The sequence below is a fragment of the Oryzias latipes genome, chromosome 10, assembly GCF_002234675.1.
Source record: "Oryzias latipes chromosome 10, ASM223467v1".
In the NCBI taxonomy this organism is placed as follows: Eukaryota; Metazoa; Chordata; class Actinopteri; order Beloniformes; family Adrianichthyidae; genus Oryzias; species Oryzias latipes.
The window spans coordinates 5,870,882-5,893,209 of NC_019868.2; the positions used below are offsets into that span (position 1 = coordinate 5,870,882).

At 42.1% G+C, this 22,328-nt stretch overlaps 1 long non-coding RNA gene across 1 annotated transcript; it reads right to left on the reverse strand.

Annotated features, from left to right (window-relative positions):
- Nucleotides 1-19,926: 19,926 nt before the first annotated feature.
- On the reverse strand, nt 19,927-20,308 carry LOC111947958. The gene is made up of 2 exons (XR_002873932.1): nt 20,254-20,308; nt 19,927-20,163 (listed from the first exon to the last, which is right to left on the reverse strand). It is a non-coding gene; the product is annotated as an uncharacterized LOC111947958 (long non-coding RNA).
- Between the last annotated feature and the right edge of the window lie 2,020 nt (nt 20,309-22,328).

Here is a 22,328-nt window from a genome sequence, read left to right on the forward strand (position 1 = left end):
GGGCTCGGCAGAGTGATGTAATCACATGATTAAATAAATACAGAAAGAGTGCACCTCTGTTCTCTACTTATCTCCATTGCATTTTAGCTCATGCTGTTTCTTAAAAGGAAAATAAGCTTTGCAGTTTTGAAACACAGGTGTTACTTTCTTTTTTTTAAATCCCATGCTGGAACACTGATTTGAATGAAGAGACATGATACTTGACATTATCAAATAGATTTTCAGCTTCCAGTGTTATTTAAGAGTTTTTTCTGTGCAAATCCATGGGCTCAATACAGATGTGTTAACATTACTACTAAGGTGGTATATTTTGGGTTTAAGCCCCAGTTAAAAGATTCCTCCTTTTGTCTTATATGTTTTATAATACATTTCCTAAAGTTAAAAGTTCATGATTTTTTATGCATTTTCTTGGTTATTTTGTTTTGTAATTTTATTCTGTTTTTATATATTTTTTTAAATTAATTTTAAACTTTCTTTTGTCTTTCAAATTCACCATATTCAGCAGACATCTCCTCCAATAGCACCTTAAAAATCCTGTGCTGTTTTGCTTTGCAGCTGAGGTTGTTTACGATTTTCAGAATAAGAGTCATTATATGTCCAGAGCTAATCACTTCTGCACATAAGGCCTGCTGGTGAATGACGCAGCAGTAATGCAGACATTTTGGAAAGTCTGGGTCAGCTTTACAGTGAGTGATGAAACCTGTTTGACGGTCAATCATAGCAGGAGCCCCGTCTGCAGGTATGGCTACCAGCTTTTCTAATGGTACCTTTTTCTGCACAAAAACTCCTTCACCGTGTTATACATTTCAACTCCTCTTGTAGTTGTCTGTCAGGGCAGATGTGTCAGGAGTTCTTCTCTTGTGGAAACCAAAAGCTATGCTGTACTGTTGCCGTCCACAGACTCATCACACTGGACGTTAAACCACCTGCACTTTGCAAGATCCCGGTCCAGCTAATTGGCCAAGTTATCAGACATAGCTGACACTCATCTAGACATTGTAGTGGAAATTGAATGAGTTCTATTGTTCTCATCCTTAGGGACAGTGATAGCAATTATCATCATTGCTTGTTTCTTAATCTGATAAAAACCTTCTTCTCCTTAATGAGAAAATGAGCAGGTCTAAACGAGGCTTAGATTTAAGAATTTTTTTCATGCTATATGCAAAAGTCTTTGTCCCTTAAGGCAACAGATTACAGTCCCCCCACCCCCCACAGGCTGCTGTCATATTAACATTAGCTTGGAGCTCCAGAATGGACAAGAAAGAACGACGAGAATGGCTCGAGCAGGGCGTTGCTCACGGGGCGGTCGCTCGTGCCAGGCGGTGGCACGTGCTCGGGCCCGCTAAATGCTACTTGTAGCTTTAAACCGCTTTGCAAGATCCAGGTCCACCTGATCAGCCAAGTTATCAAACATAGCTGACACTTGTCTATACATTGTAGTGGAAATTAGATCACTTCTATTTTTCACATCTTTAGGTACAGTGTTAGTGATTATCATCATTGCTTGATTGACAACTTTTTAATCTGAAAAGGCCTTCTGGATTAGAAAATGAGCGGGTCTGAACAAAGCTTCGGTTGAAATTTTTTTTTCATGCTATATGCAAAAGTCTCTGTCCTTAAAGCCAACAGATTACAGCCCCCCACCCCCCACCTACTGGCTGCTGTCATGTTAACTGTAGCTTGCAGCTCCAGAATGAAGAAGGAAGTACGACATGAAAAAGCTTAAGCAGGGTGTTTCTCGCGGGGTGGTCGCCCGTGTCAGGCGGTCGCACGTGCTCGGGCCCGCTAAATGCTACTTGTAGCTTTAATTGTGTTTTGTAATTTTATTCTGTTTTTATATTTTTTTTTAATTAATTTTAAACTTTCTTTTGTCTTTCTTTTATTGTAAAAGATTGTAAAGGAATTGCAAAGTGGTATATGAATCAAGCTTCATTCACTGATTCCTTGGTGGATTTATTCAGTCATTCATTCATGCAACAAAAAAGGGGTTGCAATATTGTAGCTATCAAGCCATACAGATGTAAAAAAATGTAACAACTTACTACTGAAATAACACATAAAACTACATAAAAAGTGCTTCAATATGTGTTAAAATTGTCAAAATCCGGAGAAATAATAACAATAAAAAAATAATATAAAGAAAGCACCAAACTAACACAATTTATAAGACGGGATCCAGGTTTAACATGTATATGGCAGTTAGATAAAATCTGTTCTGTTTTTCTTTCCATCACAGTCACACTGGGTTTGAGTTGCTAGTTATCTGCAGCTGTTTTCATTTAAGTTAATCATCCTCAGAGTTTTGAGGTGTTTTCAGTTCAGTTTTGCCAGATTATCTGTTGCCTTTTTTTGGTGGCCCATTGGTTCAAGTTTGAGTTGAAATGGTTTTGTGAAGACTGTGATTATTAAACTTTTTAATTTAATTCAGCTCACTGCGATACGACCGGAAAAGCAGCAGGTAAATGAGGACATTTTCCAGGAAACCTTTGTGTGATTGAATTTTGCGTATGTGTGCATGCAGTTCTTCTTTCTTCCCTCAGTGAAGCTTTGACGTGTTAGAGTGCAATAAGTCATGTTTTTAGCTGCTTTTGTCTTTTTGGCTGTGTCTGAATTCCTTCTCTACTCACTACATACTGCGTTCGCCATTTTGTAGTGCTGTCCGAATCTACAATTCCAAAATCCAGGGCCCTAGAAATTTCCAAGTAGTCTTTGCGAAAAGCCAGTGTGCATCGATGCTCACTAGATCGGCGAATATAGACCACAATGCATTGCGTTTTAACAATTTTTTGCAAAGAAAATGTATTTAAATATTTTTAAAATAAAACATCAACTTCAAAACACACTAGTGGATTCATAAACAGTTGTCCTAAAACGCTCAGATTTTCCCTTTGTGAATTCGATGACGTCATATGTGTAGTGACCATGGTGTCCAAATTGCTTTTAAAATCCAGGCCACTACATAACCCTCACTATATAGTTTTTTTGTAGTTCTGGATTAGGGTGGGAATTCTGACACAGCTTTTGTCTCTCATCCTGCCCAACTGTCTGTTTTAAAAGGGATAAAACTGGAATTTTCCTCAGTTTTCCTCAATGTTCATGTGATTTTAGACGAGCTGCAGCAACCGAGCTTATAGGCTCCCTTAGCAAAACGTAGTCTAAGTCTACTCCAAGTATACCGTAAATTCCGGACTATAAAGCGCACCCGATTACAAGCCGCACCCACCCATTTTCACGTGTTTAACTGCTTTTATACATGCACAAGCCGCGTCAGACTACAAGCCGCGCATGTGTTAGGCGATATTGCCATCCTGACAGATCACGACCAGAATCCCAGAGTGGGTGCGATGCATTAGCACACTGTGGGTGGAGTCAGCTTTGCCTCAGGCTCATGTATTTGAGTGTATTAACATCTATCAAACAGCATGAAGCTCTATTCTGTTCACAAGTTCCTCAGTTATGGTGTTTTTATTTTATTCTTTTTTTTTACTTATTGACAATCTAGGTATCATACATAAAATTACAAACAGTAACCATATAATCAACATTACATCCCTCAGTTATGATGAGGAAATTTACACCCGCGATTCCCCATTTCCCATGAGTCTTAGGGGCTAAAGGCGGGGCCAATGCCCGGCTCGCCATTCTGTTGTACGTGTTTAAGAATGAGCAAGTATCAGCAGTGCATGGAGGGGTGAACGGGAAAAGCTCTTCTTCCGCTTGTGTCGCGGCAGCGTTATGGGAGTAACAGGACTGGTTAAAAAAACACACCGGTAAAATAAAGCAGCGGCGACTGAAAAGCGCGCGCCTCAGTGCGGCGCGTGCGTCAGAAGATTCCTTCCACAACAAACACTGTTGCTCCTCTGCGCTCCGCGCTCGCCCCGCGCTCCCCCTGCGCTCGCCCCGCGCTCGCCCCGCGCTCGCCCCGCGCTCGCCCCGCGCGCTCCTTGTCTCCCCTTCCTATCTACTCCAACACCTCTGGCCAGGGCGGCTTCAAGGAGGAGCACTCCGTCCCCATTGCGCCGGTGGAAGTAGCAAATCGTGTCTGTGCAGAGCAATCGGACTTAATACTGTACGTTTTGTGTATGAGGGGCGGATGCTTTGTTACGTGTGGGAGCCTTCAGACTGCCATCGGCTCCGCAGCTCTATAAGAGCAGCAGGAGAAGATGTCTCCAGCTCACACGGAGGCTGTGAGCTTTTCAAAGCAAAATTCCGCTCAGTCCTTAAAAATCGTAAAAATGATCACGTCGATTTGTGTTTCCAGTTGTGTCCCGACAAATTAAAGGCTGATGTTATTCCGACATATTTACGTGCAGCCAGCCGAGTCACTATGACTCAGAGGTAAATTCACTCCTGAGCATGCGCTGTTCTCTCCGTCACGCAGCTGACCGGCTTTTCCAAACCCGTTGGTGATGGTGGACTTTTTTACGCTGCTTTTAACGATTGCTTTTAACTTGAAAGCTGCATCATACTGTAGTGGCGATCACGTGCACGTTGGGTCTAATGGCACCAAAGGATTCTGGGATGCGGCCGGGCATGCGTGTTTCGTTTTGTTGAACCATGACTGAAGTGTCTAAGACCTGAACTCAACTCCATGCTGTTTGGCTGTTAAGAGGTGTGTTGAAAAATAAATGCCTTGTGCTTGGTTTTAGATAGAGAATTCAAACTAATTACTGAGTACGAAAGTACGTACATGGCGGCCGCCAATTAAATCCATAAATTAGCCGCGTCACTGAATAAGCCGCAGGACTGTAAGCGCAGAAAAAAAGTAGCGGCTTATAGTCCGGAAATTACGGTAATTAGACTATACAAAAAGCAAGGCAGCTTACTTTTTTAAATACTATTTATGTATTGTAACTAAATCCTCCGATTTAGTTTGAAGAAGTATTGAGCTACTTTCAACACTACATAAACATTTTTTTTTAATATACTTGTATACTTTTACTCAAATATGCTTAATAAAATAAACTTCAAGTGTACTAAATTTTGCTAGGGGCTAACACAAAGTCAACTTTTTCTATGTTTGATACTTTTTCGCCCGAATGTATATCCAGAATTGAAATAAAGGGGATATAACTTCATATTTTGTTCCTTTTTCCCTGATATGTGTTTACAGTCTAAACGCCCGTACACACCGGGCCGAATTTCACGCGCGATATTCGCCGACGTTTAACGCCTCGTGACCAAACAAGGGGCACCAATGTGAGTGTGCACACCGACGCGAAAAAACGCCAGGCGTCAAAGCGTCACTTTTTAAAAAACGCCTCGGGTTCTTCTTTTTTGGTTTGACGCGCCGCGTCGAAAACTATACGACCAATGACAATGGCACTTTTGCACACGTGTCTGGAGCTTTTGAATTTACAGTAAAACACAACTTGGGGGCGCTCAAACACAAATACACTGCCGCGAAGAAATAATGACGGACATTCTAAAATATCCCCGAACCAAGCACCAGTTGGAGCTACTGGTGCTTGAAATATTCATGTTTTCTTTGTCTGATTCTGACAAGCGTAAATACTTGCTCTCTTCTTCTGAGTGAAAAGCGACTTTAAGAAGCGTAAAGTTGCGCAGCGCCACCTTGTGTACAGGAATATTTCTGTTTTACATTAAGCGCCATCTAATGTCAGGGAATGAAATTGCATGTTCGCTCGGCTCATTGTCAGCGAAAATCACCTGGGTGTGAACACAAAAAACGTGGCGAAAAAACGTGGAGAAAAAACGTGGCGAAAAACGCTGGCGAATAACGCCTGGCGACTATTTGTCCCGGTGTGTACGGGCCTTTAATTTCACTTTTACGTAAGCACTCAAGTGGTACCATAATGTCAGTCAAAAATCAAGTCTTGGTGTATTTAGTCAATACATTTTTAGATCTCCTGTTCAGTCATCGTTTTGTTCTCACCATAAAATCATTTGAAGTGTGTCATGTTACTTTTTTTATGCATGTCTTCTTTTTTTCAACCTTATTTGGTCTTCTGCTTGGGGTTTCTCTACAAACCACAACACAACTCATTCAGTAAACTCCGTCAGGCAAGAATAATTGTAAATCATGAAACATCAAAAAATACAATGAATACTTCTTTAGTGTGCGTTGTCATTACACAAAAGGTGTCAGGTTTTGGAATACTTCAGTCATAACCTGCACATCTGAATATGGATTTTCTTAATTATAATAAGTTTACCATGAATTTGATCATTATCAGACACATTCCCATGGGAGAATGTATATTGGACTTCCCGGGAAACCATAAGAATATTTTGTTTAGGTTAACTTGGCCAAAATGTTAAAATAACCATAACCAAGAGTTCATGCTGAGCAAATCTAGTTACCAACTACCAGCTAGCATTTAAATGCCATCATATTTGGGCGCCTTCTTATACGCATGATAAGAAACTATAGTTGTTATTTGCCATCTTTAAACTTCTTTAGTGATGATTGCCTTGTCTCATAATATTTTTAGGACCTTTTTATATATATTTTAAGCAAATTTAAAGACTCAAAATAACACTTGACTAGGTCTTTATTGTCTCTGCAGCACATTTGTCTCCTCCTAACCTTTTTAACACTTCATTAAAGACTTAATGGTGACCAAAAATGATGGCCTCAGTGAAGAATGAATCAATACGAGAAAAACCATTTGTGATTCTACCCTTGAAAACAAAAAACTGTGATTGAGCGATGCTAAAGCTGGTTGGGATTTTTTTTATTTTATTCCTGAAGTGTTTCATTCAACTCAGTGGGTAATTCAGCTTGGCAATGAGGCCTACACAAGAGCTTCAGCCCCTGCTGTCGCAGGAGATTTTCATGGAGCCAGCATGCATTTAAGGTTGTTTCCTTCTTGCTTTTCTTTTCACGCCATTTCTTCTGCTAACTCAAACCATTCCACCTTGGCTGCTGCCTTCTAGAGAGCAGGAGTTGTTAATTGTGCTCTATATTGAAGGAATTTGCATGCACACCCAGATAAATGTTTGTAGTTGCAAACACACAGAGGGGTTTGGGTTTGGACTGCACTGAGCATTTGGCGTCCAGTAGTGAAAGCAGGAAGGTCTTAAAACTCTGCTCTCCTAAGCCTCTTAAAATACCTTTATTGACTTTTATTGTGTGTTTGCCTGTGTGGACATGCTTTTCTTCCTAAAACTTGTGTTTTGGCCTTATTGTGGTGCCCATGACAACGTGTTGTTATAATATATAAACCAGGAGGTGTTGGGCATTGTTTGAGGGCTTGGTAAAGTATTTCCCCTGGGATTACTGGGTTGACTTAATGGCCTGGCAGAAAAACAAAATTGCCCAAACTTCATCTTCCAGTAAAAAAGCATGTCCTAGTAAATCTCATGCAAAAAAGCTGTAAAACAAATGATTTAGCAAAATCACACCACAAGTTTATGCTTACGGCTTTATAAAAAAACCCAACATGATTTCAACTCAAAGTAGTAACAGCAACAGTATAGTTTGAAACTTTTATGTTTTTAGACACACATATCAGAATACATATATCACACATATATATATATATATATATATATATATATATATATATATATTATTCATTTCCTTACCCAAATACAGGCTTTAGATGCACAAAGCCTCACTTGCACATATCCACAGGTTTGCACGTTCACACCCCCCAGCAGCTTCACCAATCACAGGGCTCTGGTCTGAGCTCTCACTGGAGAACCGGCCAATTAGAGAGGCCGGTAATGCGGCACATGTGAGCGGGGGCCTCAGGGTCGCCCAGCAGGAGTCGTCCTGATTATGATCTGACAATCTCTCTGGCTACTAACTGGAAGCACCCCTTCCACAAAGGAACAGATGAACGAGTGACTGTTGCAGGGCTTCAGCTCACACTCGCCCTCTTTGCCACAGAGGATTATAAAGACAAGGACACAATAGGTGTGAAGATGTGCTCAAATAACCAACTTGATATTTTATGAAGTGTGGTTTTTGTCAGAAGGAGTTTAAAGGTGCAATAATATAATGTTTATTTTTTGGCCCATAAATGAGCTATCTTGTTAGAAAAAAACAGATAAATTTAAAGATGTTTTTTTTTTTTTTTTTCTATTTGAGTTTTTTGATTATGTTGTATGATATTGGTTAAAAACAATCAGGAAATCCTACCTTTTTCCTTAACTTAAATTTGTCAATAAATAGGTTTTTCTTTGTCCAAAACATTATTTTTACTAACTAAAAATAATTCATATAAACAGAATTTGCCTCCAATTCCATTTATACCAGGCTGCAATAATACAATAAAAATGAACACAATTTTAATAAACTTACCAAATGAAAACTTTTTTTTTTAAATAAAAGTTGACTCCTGATTCCGGTGGATCAGCATATTACTTTTTCTATGTGCCATATTTACCCTTCAGTATTTAGAAACTGACATGAGATTTTGTTCTTCCTGTCTCTGTTTGTGTCAAATTTCCCTCTTTGATTTATTAAATGGTCTGCCATTCTGTACAGCCACAGCAACAACATACTTATTCTTCAATAGTTTATATTTTTCTTTTAACTGTTTTGTTTTGCTTTTTGTCCACATCCATCGGAGGTAGTTCATTATAAATGACAAAAAAAAAAAAAACTTCAATGTAATGGTAGTGCTTTGCATGAAATATGAGAACCTAAGGTAAAGTTATATAATGTTTATTCACTACTATGAAAGAAATAGCAGTGTATTTAAAGGCCAACATTGTTTTTGGGTCAGAAACTCAAACGCTATAAACAAAAATAAATATTTTTTCAGTTATTTTGTCATTTCTACATACATGCTTAAATACATGTCTGTGCTCCTTGGTGGTGATTTGGAACTTAGTCAGTAGATTCATCTTTGTTTCACTTAAACTGGGATTTTGATGCTATGGAACAATCGCAGCTGAAAACTGCACATCAGTCTTTTCCAAATGTTTGCCATGGATATGGAAATTACATTTTCTTTGTGCTGTTATTGTACCTTCTTCGTTCATTTATGCAGTTTGATTTTCAATTGTGTTTCTTCTTTGTGGAGTTTGTTGCTTGTTAGGGATTGATAAAAGAGAACAAATGGTACAGACCAAAGGTTTGGACACACCTTCCCATTCATTTGAATGAGAAGGTGTGTCCAAACTTTTGGTCTGTACTGTACATGCCGGTTGTTGGTGATGTAATGTTCTGTATCAGGCTTCGAGGCGTGTGCCCAATAGTGGAGGGGGCCCTTTGCTCATGAATGCAGTACATTCTGATGTGGAGCATAACAGTGTCTTAGTGTAAATAACATATATTGAAAATGTGCAGCTTCAAAAACACAAAAACCATGAGGGGTCCCTTTAGAACTCCCTATCCCAAACTGAAGGCTGAAGAATGTTGGACTTACTTCCATGTCCTCTACTTCTGTTAAAGATTTTAACTCCATAATACCAGTTAGAGTGTACGTTAAATATACATTCTAAAATGAAGAAGAATAACGAGCAGCAAAGTGTTAAAGGTGCGGTAGAAGTTTAAATAAACTTGGTTTCTTCTGCACGTCTGAAAGTAACTGTGTTTGTTGGTAGGAGGACTTCATCTGTCTGGCCTCTGACTGCACGGTGAATAGGTTTGCTCGGTGGTGCTCTGGGCTAAGGTAGGTAACCATTGGGGGGGGGGGGGAGCGGCAATTAAAATCTGCTTTTCTTTGACCTTTTGATGGAATTCCTAGTGGAGGTAACTCAAAGCGGGATTAATCAGCCACCCTCATCACGCTGAAAACTTTCCTCTGTCTTTCCTGCTTTTTTTCTTTTCTTTTTTTTTTTCTTTTACGAGTGTGTGTCATTTCCTCATTAATATCCTGGGAAAGGAAACTTGGGACTAAGGGCGAGGAAGTACAGATTTCAACCTCCTTTCTTTCTCTTCCCTGAGCTTCAATAAGTGGAGATTATGAAGACTCCACAGTTCCTCTGGCAGTAGTTGGAAATGCAAAGTTTATTATGTAATCAGATCCTAATATACAGTGTTAAAAAAAGTTTAGTGTGTCATTTTAAAGCTGACCTCGATGTGGCCAAATAGGTCTGATGAGACAGACTTTGTGCTTGCACACTAGCCAACCCTGACTCTTGTAGTTGAATGACCTTATTTTCAATGTAAGCCACGCATTGTATGGCACACTATAATTGAGTTTACATTGTGCTTAGGAGGGCAGTAAATTACATGGGATTTAGGTCTGGCCTAATGGGCATCCTGCTTCACATTAAAGACAAATGCCTTTGCTTTTTTGCTATTCACAGCAGAATTTTCTTCAAGCAGCACCCAGAAACATATCATTTTGTTTCAAATCCCTGGCCATTGAAAGCAAAGTACAGTGAAATCTGATAAGTCGTTTTCTGAAGAGCTTTTCTTATTTCTCTGTAAACTGGAGTCTTCTTTCTCAGCTACTCTTACTGGGGTTTAGATAATGTTTCGGTTTTCTGCCAGCTTCACACTCATTTCTTCCTCTGTACTTTCATTTGTTGCTCTAAAACAAAAATCCCAACAACCCCGGGGAGAAATCTCTCTGGATTTGCATGCATTTCATCGCTTCCATCAATTAAGCCTGTGACTCACAGACGTCCATTGATGTTTAATGATATCAATCATCCAGATTTGGCATAGACAGGAGAGGCTGTTATTAAACCGCATGAGTTTCTCAATGAGTGGTCCACGAGGGACAACATTTTCAGTCCCGAAACGTAAACAAGAGCAACATCTGACTTTTCAAACATATTATGGATGAGCTTGGAAATACAATGTTTATTTAGCTTTAAATACAGTTTGATTGATTCTAAACCTTTTCTTAAATGGATGTATTTGTTACCGTACTGATGTTCCTGTAAAGCACTGTGACAAAGAATAGACTCAGAGGAAGGATTTATATGAATGCTAGGATTTTCTAGCATTTTGTGAATCATTTAAGGATTAAGCTGAACATCTTGAGGAAAATAAAAGCCAAGAATAAAACTTGTGACTGTCCAAAATTGTATAAATGCATACACTAAAGTACTTGTGTGTATGTAATTTAAAGTAACAGAAAAAAACCAGGAGAAGATGTGAATCAACTGTCTTCTTGTGGATGTATGTAATGCAGTACATAAAGTAACAGTAACATCATATCACACAACATCATTACACGCCACATGTGACAAAAATCACCAAACACATGACACTGTGACCGACAACTTATCTAGATTTTGAAAATCTGCCTCCGGGTTTTGTTGGATGATTTTCTAAACGATAACTAATTTAAACTTGGAGGTGGATAAATCGCAACTGATCAACTCATTAAGGATCCATCTTACATTCTACTAGTGTTAAATCAGTAAATGAGAGTGACTTGGTACTTCACAGCACTGCATTGATTGTTTGGGTTAAGAAAACATTGTGTTTTACACAGAATGGATTCAGTCTTCTTGTCACATTACTACAAACCATCTTTTCCTTGACCATATCTAATATTGGAGCACAAAGTTTCTGTCTTGAAATCATTGTTCTATGGGTCATGCTTGGTAAGGTCTGTGGAAATGAATAAATTAAAAATTACCTGCATTTTGCAGAAATGTTAACGACTTACAAACTACCTGAGGGCCCGATGTCCACCAGTGATGGGTGGTGCATCTTAATCTTAGATGTTTAACCAAGAGATCCTGTAAAATCACAGTTGAACGTTGTCGATGTGCACTTCTCTGTGGCCATTGGACCTCAGATCTGCAGCCAACAGAAGGTATCCTTTATCAGACTTCCCTGTGCAGAGTGCTTACCTGCAGTGTGTTATCAAGATATAACTAATGCAACAAAACCAAAAAACTACGAACAAAAACTCAAACAACATTGACAGAGACTCAAATATTGGGAAAACAACAGAAAATGTAAACTCCTATATGGCATCAAGCTTAGCTTAAGGCATGACGGCTGCTCACTGACCTTGATGTCACTAGACTGTGTTCTGATTGGCTTTTGCAACCGCCATTTACAGCACACAGAAACTTGTTAAGGGAATTCTGCAACTTGGCAACACAAGCTAGCTAAAAACGTGATTGACCAAACCACTCGCATTGTGATGTAAAGGCTGTGAAGTATATTTTTTTTCCTTTTTTACACAAAGGTCAACTGTAATTACATCGTTAATAATAAAAAAAAAGCTCTAAAAGTACTTTCTAAGTATAGGTTTAAGGCAGGAGAGAAGGCCTTGCGGACCCCGATGGTCCACCACTGATGTCCTCACTCCAAAATACATGAAACTGGCCTCAGATCCTCACTCATAAAAATATATCCTGCCTGAAATCTGTCTCACCTTTTGCCTCGTATTTCTTTTCCAATTTCAATCCTCAACATCCTCTCATTCATGCTTAAATCTCTCACCTTTGCCTTCATCCATGTCTAAGGTTATTGTCTGTGTAATTGCTTTTTTTGCTTAATATCTCCACTTTCTCTCAGTCTTTCTTTATTTTACTTTATCTGATTTAACTTCTATCCTCCTTGGCTGTCCTAAATCCTTTGCTTGATACTCTATCTTGAATCCCACCACAGCCCTTCTACCACTGTTTCAGCTGAAACAGATACATGAACACACATGAAGATACGCTGCTGCTTGGAGATGGCGCTATCAGTGGAGTCAGCCACAGAAGAATGCAAACTTTATGTTGCCCAAGTTCTACTGTTCCAGTGATTACAGGACTCTTATCTAAAGTCTTGTACCAAGGAGTTAAACGAATAATCATCCATGTAGGTGCTGTCGATATCAGAAAAGAACAGTCCGAACGTTTGAAAAAAGACTTCATCAAGTTATTTGAAGAGATTGACAAGTAGAGGTTGAAGCATTCATCAGCGGACCTCTTCCTAACATCGATGGGGTGTGACTCAAGTTCAGCCGTCTGTTTCAGCTGAACAATTGGCTCTCCAGAGAGTGTGCTTCCAGAGGATTGCATTACATTGAGAACTTCAATACATTCTGGAAGCGAAAGGACCTTTTCATGGGAAGAGGCCCACACCTGAACAGAGGTGGAGCAAGAGAGTTAGTGAAGAACCTCCTCCACGCTCTGGGGCAAAGAGGCCAAGGCCCTGAAAAGGCAGCAAGGAAGGACCGAGCCAGTGTCCCAGGAACCACAGCACAACGGCAACAACAACTACCTCCACCAACACCGGTCAATGACTTGGATCCGGCAGCACCAGCACCACAACCACCTCCACCTAAGGACTCAGCTCCACCAGCATCACAACAACTACCGCCAGCTAAGGACCCAGCTGCAGAACCACAACAACAACCACCAGATTTGGCCCCAGAAATTCCACCATCTGACCAGCTGTGGGCGCCCCCTGCTACATCTACTCCCAGTGAAGACTCACTTTCCTTTTCGTCCCCCCCACTTTCACCCATGGCCCTACCTAGCCATTTTGATAGCCTCATTAAGTCAGGAATTAAGATGGCTCCCCTAACACCTGTGAGCCTCACACCACACAGGAGCTCTCCTACCCCTCCAGCGCCCCCTCCTCATCCTTCACCCAAAGTCCCTCCAACACGGCCTTCATCCAAACCCCCTCCAACACGCCCCCTCCGTCGTTCACCCAAATCCCGTCCAGCTCCCACTCCTCCCGGTCCATCACCCAAACTACCCTCAACTCAACCTCTCCTGCGCGCCTCTAGACGTACTATTCCCCGGAGCTAGGATGAAACGGGCCCCCAGTGTCCTAGGAAAGGTTATGTCAAACTGGGGCCCTGTGATGAACAGCTTCCTTCTGGTGCTATACCTGTAGTTGCACCACGTAGAATGCAAAAAAGGGCAGTTAGACTGTCCAATCAAAGAAATCTAGTTCACATCCCTTGCAAGAAGGTTTTGACCAGTCCCAAGGAAACTAATCTCAAACTTGCTGCACTCAATGTCAGATCTTTATGCAACAAATCATTTTTAATCAATAATCTTATCTCTTCTTTTAATCTTGATTTTATGTTTTTAACTGAAACATGGCTTGACAAAAACACAGGAAACATAGTTCTAGTCGAATCAACTCCCCCCAACTACAAACATGAATCGGAAATACGAGAAAATAAAAAGGGTGGAGGCGTTTCTGCACTGTTTAGAGATAATATTGCAACCCGCAGACTATCATTTGGTATGTTTTCATCATTTGAGTATGTGTCCTTTAAGATTGAGTTAAAACAAACTCCTCCCTTACTCTGCATAGTTATGTACAAACCTCCTCAGCACAGCCAAAGTTTCATTGATGATTTCACTGAAATGCTCTCAGTTGTGTGCACAGACTTTGATGGTCTAGTCATTACAGGTGATTTTAATGTTCATGTTGATAATGTCAATGACAGAAATGCAAAAGAGCTCAATGCTGTCCTTGAAACCTTTAGTCTAATTCAGCATATGAGTTGCCCCACCCACAGCAGAGGGCACACTCTGGACCTGCTCATCACAAGGGGGGTTACTATTTACAATGTCAGTGTGGTTGATGTCGCCCTCTCTGATCATTTCTGTGTATTCTTTGACCTGTCTGTTGCTCCCAAACCACCGCCTGGCCCTGCAGTTGTCCAAAGGAGACAAATAAATGAGAGCACTAGGGCACAGTTTGTAGAAATGATAAACCCTGAAAACGTCTCTGGTGCCAATGTTGATGAAATGCTGAATTCTGTTACTTCTAGCATCTTGAATGTTCAGGATGCCATTGCCCCTATGAAAGTTCAATTGAGAAAACATAGACAGAAAGCTCCCTGGAGGAATGATGATCTAGTCAGGGCACAGAAACAACAGTGCCGCAGAGCCGAGCGAAAGTGGCGCAAGTCAAAACTCCAGGTTCATTATGGAATATATAAGGCGGAGTTGTACGCTTATAACCAGATCTTATGCAGAACAAGGGAAAGGTACTTCTCTGAAATAATTGGAAGTTGCAGCAGCAACTCTCGTATCCTGTTCACAACAGTTAACAGATTAACTAACCCTCCAACCCAGCTACCAATAGAATTGGTTTGTACACCTAAATGTAATGAGTTTGCTGTATTATTCAATGACAAGGTTCAGGGCATTAAAAAAGCCATCAACTCCACAACACATATAACTATCGAACGGCCACCTACTCACTCTAAGCTGACTCACTTTATACCTGTCACTGACCAAACTGTCCAAGAGACCATCACCCGTCTGAGCTCGTCTACATGCTGCCTTGATGTGTTACCCACTAGATTTCTAAAGTCTGTCTTGAACAGTGTGTTGCCATCAATTACTCAAATAGTTAACATGTCTCTTCAATCTGGAATATTTCCAGAGGCCTTAAAAACTGCAGTCATTAAACCCCTCCTGAAAAAGAGCGGTCTTGATCCCACTGTACTGAATAATTACAGACCTATCTCTAATCTGCCATTTTTAGGAAAAGTCCTTGAAAAAGTTGTCTACCAACAGCTCACTGACTTTCTCTTATTAAACAATTCGTTTGATGTTTTCCAGTCAGGTTTTAGACCCCATCATAGCACAGAAACTGCTCTTATCAAGGTAACCAATGACATCCGCCTGAACACTGATGATGGAAAAGTCTCTGTCTTAATCCTGCTAGACCTGAGCGCTGCCTTTGATACTGTTGATCATGGGATCCTTTTGCACAGACTCCAAGACTGGGTTGGCATCTCTGGATCTGCCCTAAGTTGGCTCAAGTCTTATCTAGAAGACAGGAAATATTTTGTTGAAATTGGGAGTTGTGTCTCAGACTACATGGGCTTGAATTGTGGTGTGCCCCAGGGATCGATCCTGGGACCCCTTCTGTTCAACCTCTACATGCTGCCACTAGGGCAGTTAATACGCAGTAATAACATATCTTATCACAACTATGCAGATGATACTCAGATCTATGTGTCACTGACAACAGGTGAATATGGGCCGGTGGATTCTCTCAACCACTGCCTCCAACAGATCAGCGCGTGGATGCAGAACAACTTTCTCCAGCTAAACTCAGACAAGACCGAAGTTATTGTTTTTGGCCCACATAAACAAAGAGAAATTGTCAGCAGCTACCTTCATTCTCTGTCTCTTAAACCCTCAAATCAAGTCAGAAATCTAGGGGTAATCATGGACTCTGACCTGAACTTTAACAGCCATATCAAGTCAGTAACATCAGCGGCATTTTACCACCTGAAAAACATTGCCAAAATCAAAAACATAATCTCAAAGCGAGACCTGGAGATACTTATTCATGCATTTGTCTCCAGTAGGTTAGACTACTGTAACGGCCTGCTCACCGGCCTGTCCAAACGAGCTGTAAAACAGCTTCAGTCCATCCAGAATGCTGCTGCTCGAGTCCTGACCAAAACCAGGAAGTATGATCACATTAGTCCTGTGCTCAGGTCTTTGCACTGGCTCCCTGTACCTCAAAGAATAGACTTCAAAGCAGCTCTGCTTGTGTACAAGTCTCTCCATGGCCGAGCACCAAAGTACATCTCTGACATGTTAGTGCCATATGAACCATCTCGTACTCTGAGGACCTCAGGGACCGGCCTCCTGTTGATTCCCAGAGTCAGAACTAAACAAGGGGAATCAGCGTTTCAATATTCTGCAGCTAAAATCTGGAACAGCCTCCCTGAAGTCGTAAGACAGGCCTCTTCTGTGTTCATGTTCAAATCTAGACTTAAAACATTTCTGTTTAGCCGTGTATATGACTGAAAGGTCCTATCTGCACCTTTCTTTCCTTCCTTTCTTTTTAAATCTTTTTTTTTTCCTTTTCTTTTAAAGTAAATTTTATGTTGATTATTTCTATGATGTATTGTGATTTTAATGCATTTTTCTGTTTTGTGAAGCACCTTGAATTACTTTGTGTACGAATTGTGCTATACAAATAAACTTGCCTTGCCTGAATTCATCTCTGTTTTTTATCCCTTAAAAGCCTTCTACCCCTACTTCAACCCCCTTATTTAGGCTTCTCTGTTTTCCTTTAATGCAATCATCAGTCTCTCTGTCAAACTATTTCCATCATGACTTATTTGAAAAACCTTTAGGACCAAAACTTCTTTGTAGAAATTGTTTTTTTTTGATAAAAATGACATATTTTCACTCATCCATTCACCCGTTCGTCAATCTCTCCATCAGTCCATTCATTCATCTCCCTACGTCTCCCCATTGTTTCACACAAAATATTTCTGTGGCTCAGTGAGCGCAGGTGCTTTCCATTACACCTCAACGTACACTTTTGGGCATACAGTACGAGCACACACAAACTTTGAAGTACAGCCTTCATCAGATCCAAACCACAGGAAGGGAGATGGCGGATCAGAGATAAGCGAGCAGCGTGCAGTCGGGCATTTTTCACAAGTGTGTGTGCCCTGCCTTTGCAGACTCCTGGTGAGATGGTGCTGCCTATTACCAGCATGCTTTGTGCTTTGATGTTGGGACTTCAGTGTCTCAGGCTTATTCAAGTAAGTAATAACAGTGGAAATTAAAATCCTGGCCAGATTCTGAGTGTTAAAGATCAGTCAAACACTAAAATGGTGCTGATGCATGCCTTTGTATAACAGTCAAACCAGTGTCAACCAGTTGGTTTTCTTTTATAGACTACACTGCGAGTACTCAGTCCATGATAACATCAGGACATTTCAAAACAATGACTTCTAGCAACAAAGTTTCCAAATGGCCGGACCCTTTCCAATATAAGTAGTCTTTTCAAAGAAAATCACAACTTTTTTTTAAAAATGGAAATGAGAAAAGGAGCCAAAAGAATCAGCCAGTAAAAAAGTTCATCTGTTGGCCTCTGTGATTTTGGAAGCTGTCAGTCCAGAATAGCTGAGAGGTATTGGATTAATTATGCGAGAAGAACCTGCTTGGTTTCTATAAACAGTGTCACAGAGATAATAATAAATGGTCATTTGGTGAATGGTGTACTGTAGTCCCTTGTTTATTGTGGGATTACGCTCTAAAAACAACCCCATGATCTGTGAAATTTGCCAAGTAGGATTACAGCTGTTTTAAGGCTGTAAAACTCCACACTTGATAGACTTTTCTCAGACAGACACAAACATTTTCACACTTTTCTCTCTTGTTTAAACTCTCAAAGTTCAAAATTTCATTGAAAACTATGTAGTCTAGTATGAATGAATACAATGATCTAGTCGCAATTGAAGATTTATGTATATTTAGAAAGCTGAGCACATTCGTGACAGGGGACATGGTATGGAAATTGATTAACAAGGTCAACAGCGAATCAGGTTGCTGAACATGGTGTGCTGTAAAATAAAATAAAAAAGCATGGAAAATTGCTCTGAAAAAATCTGCGCAAAAGAACGCAAAAGGTGACCTGCGATATAGTGGGGGAACATGTACCTATCTAGTGCTTTTCTATTTTATTTAATGCCTAAAGTGCTTTACAGTCACAGTCTCATGCACACACGCAAACACACACACTGAATGGTGATGGCCATCCGCTCTGCATCTTCCCCAACGACACTTTGACACTCAGGCAGGCAAGACGGGAATCAAACTCCTTCCAATCAGAATTCAACCCCACCTTGCCTCTGGTGGGAGGTTGGCGCCAGGTTGGCTCCGCAGCGGAGCCCCCACCAGTGTGTGAATGTGTGTGAATGGGCCTGTGACTGTAAAGCGCTTTGGGCCTTCAAAGAAGTATACACAATTTACCATGGACAGTACTGTTCCACAACCACCCTATTGAACTTTATTCCAGCTTCACAACTCCGCTTTACTGTAGATCCAGACTAAGTCACAGACTCAGGTGTTCATCTCAGTAACTTGATCCAAACACCAGCTAGTTAGGTGCATTTTGACAACACAGTTTGGGTTTAAGCTTTGTTAAAAGAAATCTTTTTGACCCTTTTTTGACAATGTGTGAATTTCTCTGGTTCATAACATTTAAAAACGTTAATCTGCCTTCGGTCAAACAAATGCATCTGCCTGGAGTCCAACACAGTCTTTGCCAGTAACAGATTTCACACTGACTTCCAGGTTTTCCATAGGAGGCAGAAAAGCTGTATGTTTGCAATCACAGTCTAAGAAATGAAGCCAATAGATTCACAGAACCAAGGGTGGAAATGAATCGCTGATGGAGCATCACCACAGATCCTGTATCCTTTCACATACACTCCACATACAATCAGCCCTCCCTGCACCACCCACCACCATTACCAGCCACATGCACACACATACACACACACCTGTGGTGGTATTCCCTGGTTAGATCAAGTAACATGCTGTAAATTAGCCAGCAGTTCCTTCCGGCAGTTGAATTGGGTAAAGTCAGTTTAAATTTGAGTCAGAAAATGTTTCAAGTAGCCAGCTGCATTCTGTATACCAGATCTGTTTCCTTTATTTTGATAGTTTAGTGACCGTCATGCTTATGAGAAATGATCCAAATTTGTACAGGTTCTTTAATTCTCTTTCATTAAATTACTTTTTTATTTTTTGTGAAATAAAACTGAATGATCAATAATTGAATTTAGATTTTTTTTAAACCACAATAATTTTTCTTTAAAAAAGAAAACTGGTATTTTTTTTATGTATTCTGTAGACTGAAGTCCAAAGTGTAGAATCCTGGACACATAAATATCTGCAAAGCATGCTGGCATGTTCCCTGCTCTGTATATTAAAACCTACAGTGATTTATGTGACGGACAATGCCCGATGTGGTGTGCATTACCCAAATGCTACATTTGTGCAAAACCCAAATGTAGCTTTTTTATTCTACAACATGTGGTTGTATGTAAATGAAGACATTGGTGATTTTGGCCTCAGTGTCAATAATTAATGGTGTGGCCCGACCTCAGACTTAATTATAGACCTTATTAGGCGTCTGCCTCCTTTGAAAATGTATTCTTTCACCCCTTGTTCCTTCTGTCCCTTCATTTACTTCATTGCCCTTTTCTGGGTTCTTGTTATTGTGGAAGATTGTGTCATGGCTACAGAACACTTTTCGAACCCAGATGCTGGAACCCAGAAGAAACACAGCGGGAGGCGAGCGTTGGCGGGTAAGAGTTTTTAATACGAGGAGCAGAGAGCAGAACGTGAGCAGGTCCAGATGTCGGTTCCGAACTGAAAGACAGAAGCTAGCGGCGTCACTGGTGGATTTCTCTGTAGGCCGATGTTGACGACGGTGGAGACACTTGATGAGGCAGAGGCTCGTGGTGGGACCGCAGGAGAGGACAGACTGATGAGAGCGGCTGGGAACTGATTCGAGCGACCACTCGTGGTACTGGATTCCTGAGGGTGAGTAGAGAGAGAGACAGGTTTAGTCACAGGCTTGACGTAGCGAAAACGAACAATAGCTTGACTTGACGACCAACTATGCACCATCAGGGGCAACGGACTGGCGAAGACTGATGATCCTGTGGCTCCTTATGAAGGCGGATGAGGTGATGAGGTAAGTGGTCGCAGGTGTAGAGAATCAGCAGCCAAGCGGGGAGGAGAGGGGGAGGAGGCCGACAGAGGCACCATGTCAGTACCCCCCCCTCAACGACCGCCTCCAGGCGGTCAAGGGCGGCGATCAGGGTGGGCACGGTAGAAATCCTCAATGAGAGAGGGGTCCAAAATAAACGAGCGGGGAACCCATGAGCGCTCCTCCGGACCGTAGCCCACCCAGTCGACCAGGAACTGGAATCCACGACCCCTCCGACGGACGTCCAAAATCCGGCTGACGTCATAGGCCGGAGCGCCGTCGATGACCCGGGCGGGCGGTGGGGAAGTGGACGGCGGGCACAGAGGACTGTCCTGGACTGGCTTGATCTGGGAGATGTGAAACGACGGGTGGACCTTCAGGGCTTTGGGCAAACGAAGACGGACACAGGTAGGGTTGATGAGTTTGTCTATGACGTACGGACCGATGAACCGGGGAGCCAGTTTCTTGGAAGATGCCTGAATGGGGATATTGCGAGTAGAGAGCCAAACCCTCTGACCTGGTTGATAGTCGGGTCCCACCACCCTGCGACGGTTGGCGATCCGGCAGTTGCTCTCCTTGGTGCGGAGGAGAGCGGCCTTCGTCTGAGTCCAGACGCGTTGACAACGCTGGAGGTGATGTTGGACGGAAGGCACTGCCAGATCCAACTCCTGGGATGGAAACAGAGGTGGTGAGTACCCTAGGGCGGCCTCAAAAGGAGAGATCCCGGTGGCAGATGAAGGATGAGTGTTATGGGCGTACTCTATCCATACCAGGAAGGTGGACCAGTCCTTTTCATTCTGTGCCGCCAGACAGCGAAGAGCCGCCTCCAGCTCCTGGTTCGCTCTCTCCGCTTGACCGTTCGACTGGGGATGATAGCCTGACGAGAGACTGACCGTGGCCCCCAAGGCCGAGCAGAAGGCCTTCCACACTTGTGACGTGAATTGGGGGCCGCGGTCGGAGACAATGTCCATAGGGATGCCATGGTGGCGAAAAACATGGTTGACCATCAGGTCAGCAGTCACAGTGGCCGTGGGGAGTTGAGGAAGGGGAATGAAGTGAGCCATTTTCGAAAAACGATCAATAACAGTGAGGACGGTAGTGTTACCGTGTGACGGGGGAAGACCTGTGACGAAATCCATGGCCAGATGGGACCAGGGTCGATCGGGAGTGGAGAGTGGATGAAGCAGACCTGCCGGAGCTGAGGATGAAGATTTCGATCGGGCGCACGTGGAGCAGGCTGCGACATAATCTCGCACATCCTTTTCCATGGCAGGCCAATGGAACCTTTTGCGGATGAGGTTAAGAGTCCGGTGAACCCCCCCATGGCAAGCCAAGCGGGATGCATGCCCCCAGGTGATGACCTCGGACCGAAGATTAGCTGGGACGAACAAGGTACCCCTGGGGACAGGAGGGTGGTCATCATTGTCTCTCAGGGCTTGGAGTACCTTGTTCTCGATGTCCCACGTGAGGGCTCCGATGACGCAGGTGGAAGGAAGGATGGTGGCCGGGGCGCGTTCTGATGGACTGTACTTTCGGGACAGGGCGTCAGGCTTGATATTTCGGGATCCGGGTCTGTAGGTGATTACAAAATTGAAGCGGTCAAAAAAAAGACACCAACGAGCTTGCCTGGAGTTGAGTCGTTTGGCTGAGCGGAGATAGGCCAGGTTCTTGTGGTCTGTCCACACGATGAACGGCTGTTCTGCTCCCTCCAACCAGTGACGCCATTCCTCCAATGCCAGCTTGATGGCAAGTAGTTCCCGGTTGCCGACATCATAGTTTCTTTCTGCTGGTGATAGTTTTCGTGAAAAATAAGCACAAGGTTTTAATTTGTCAGTTGAGGCCTCTTTTTGGGAGAGGACGGCACCCACACCGGTATCAGAAGCGTCCACCTCGACAATGAATTGACGAGATGGGTCAGGTTGGATGAGGATGGGTGCGGATACGAAAAGGTCCTTCAGTTTGTCGAAGGCTTGTTGGGCTTCAGTAGACC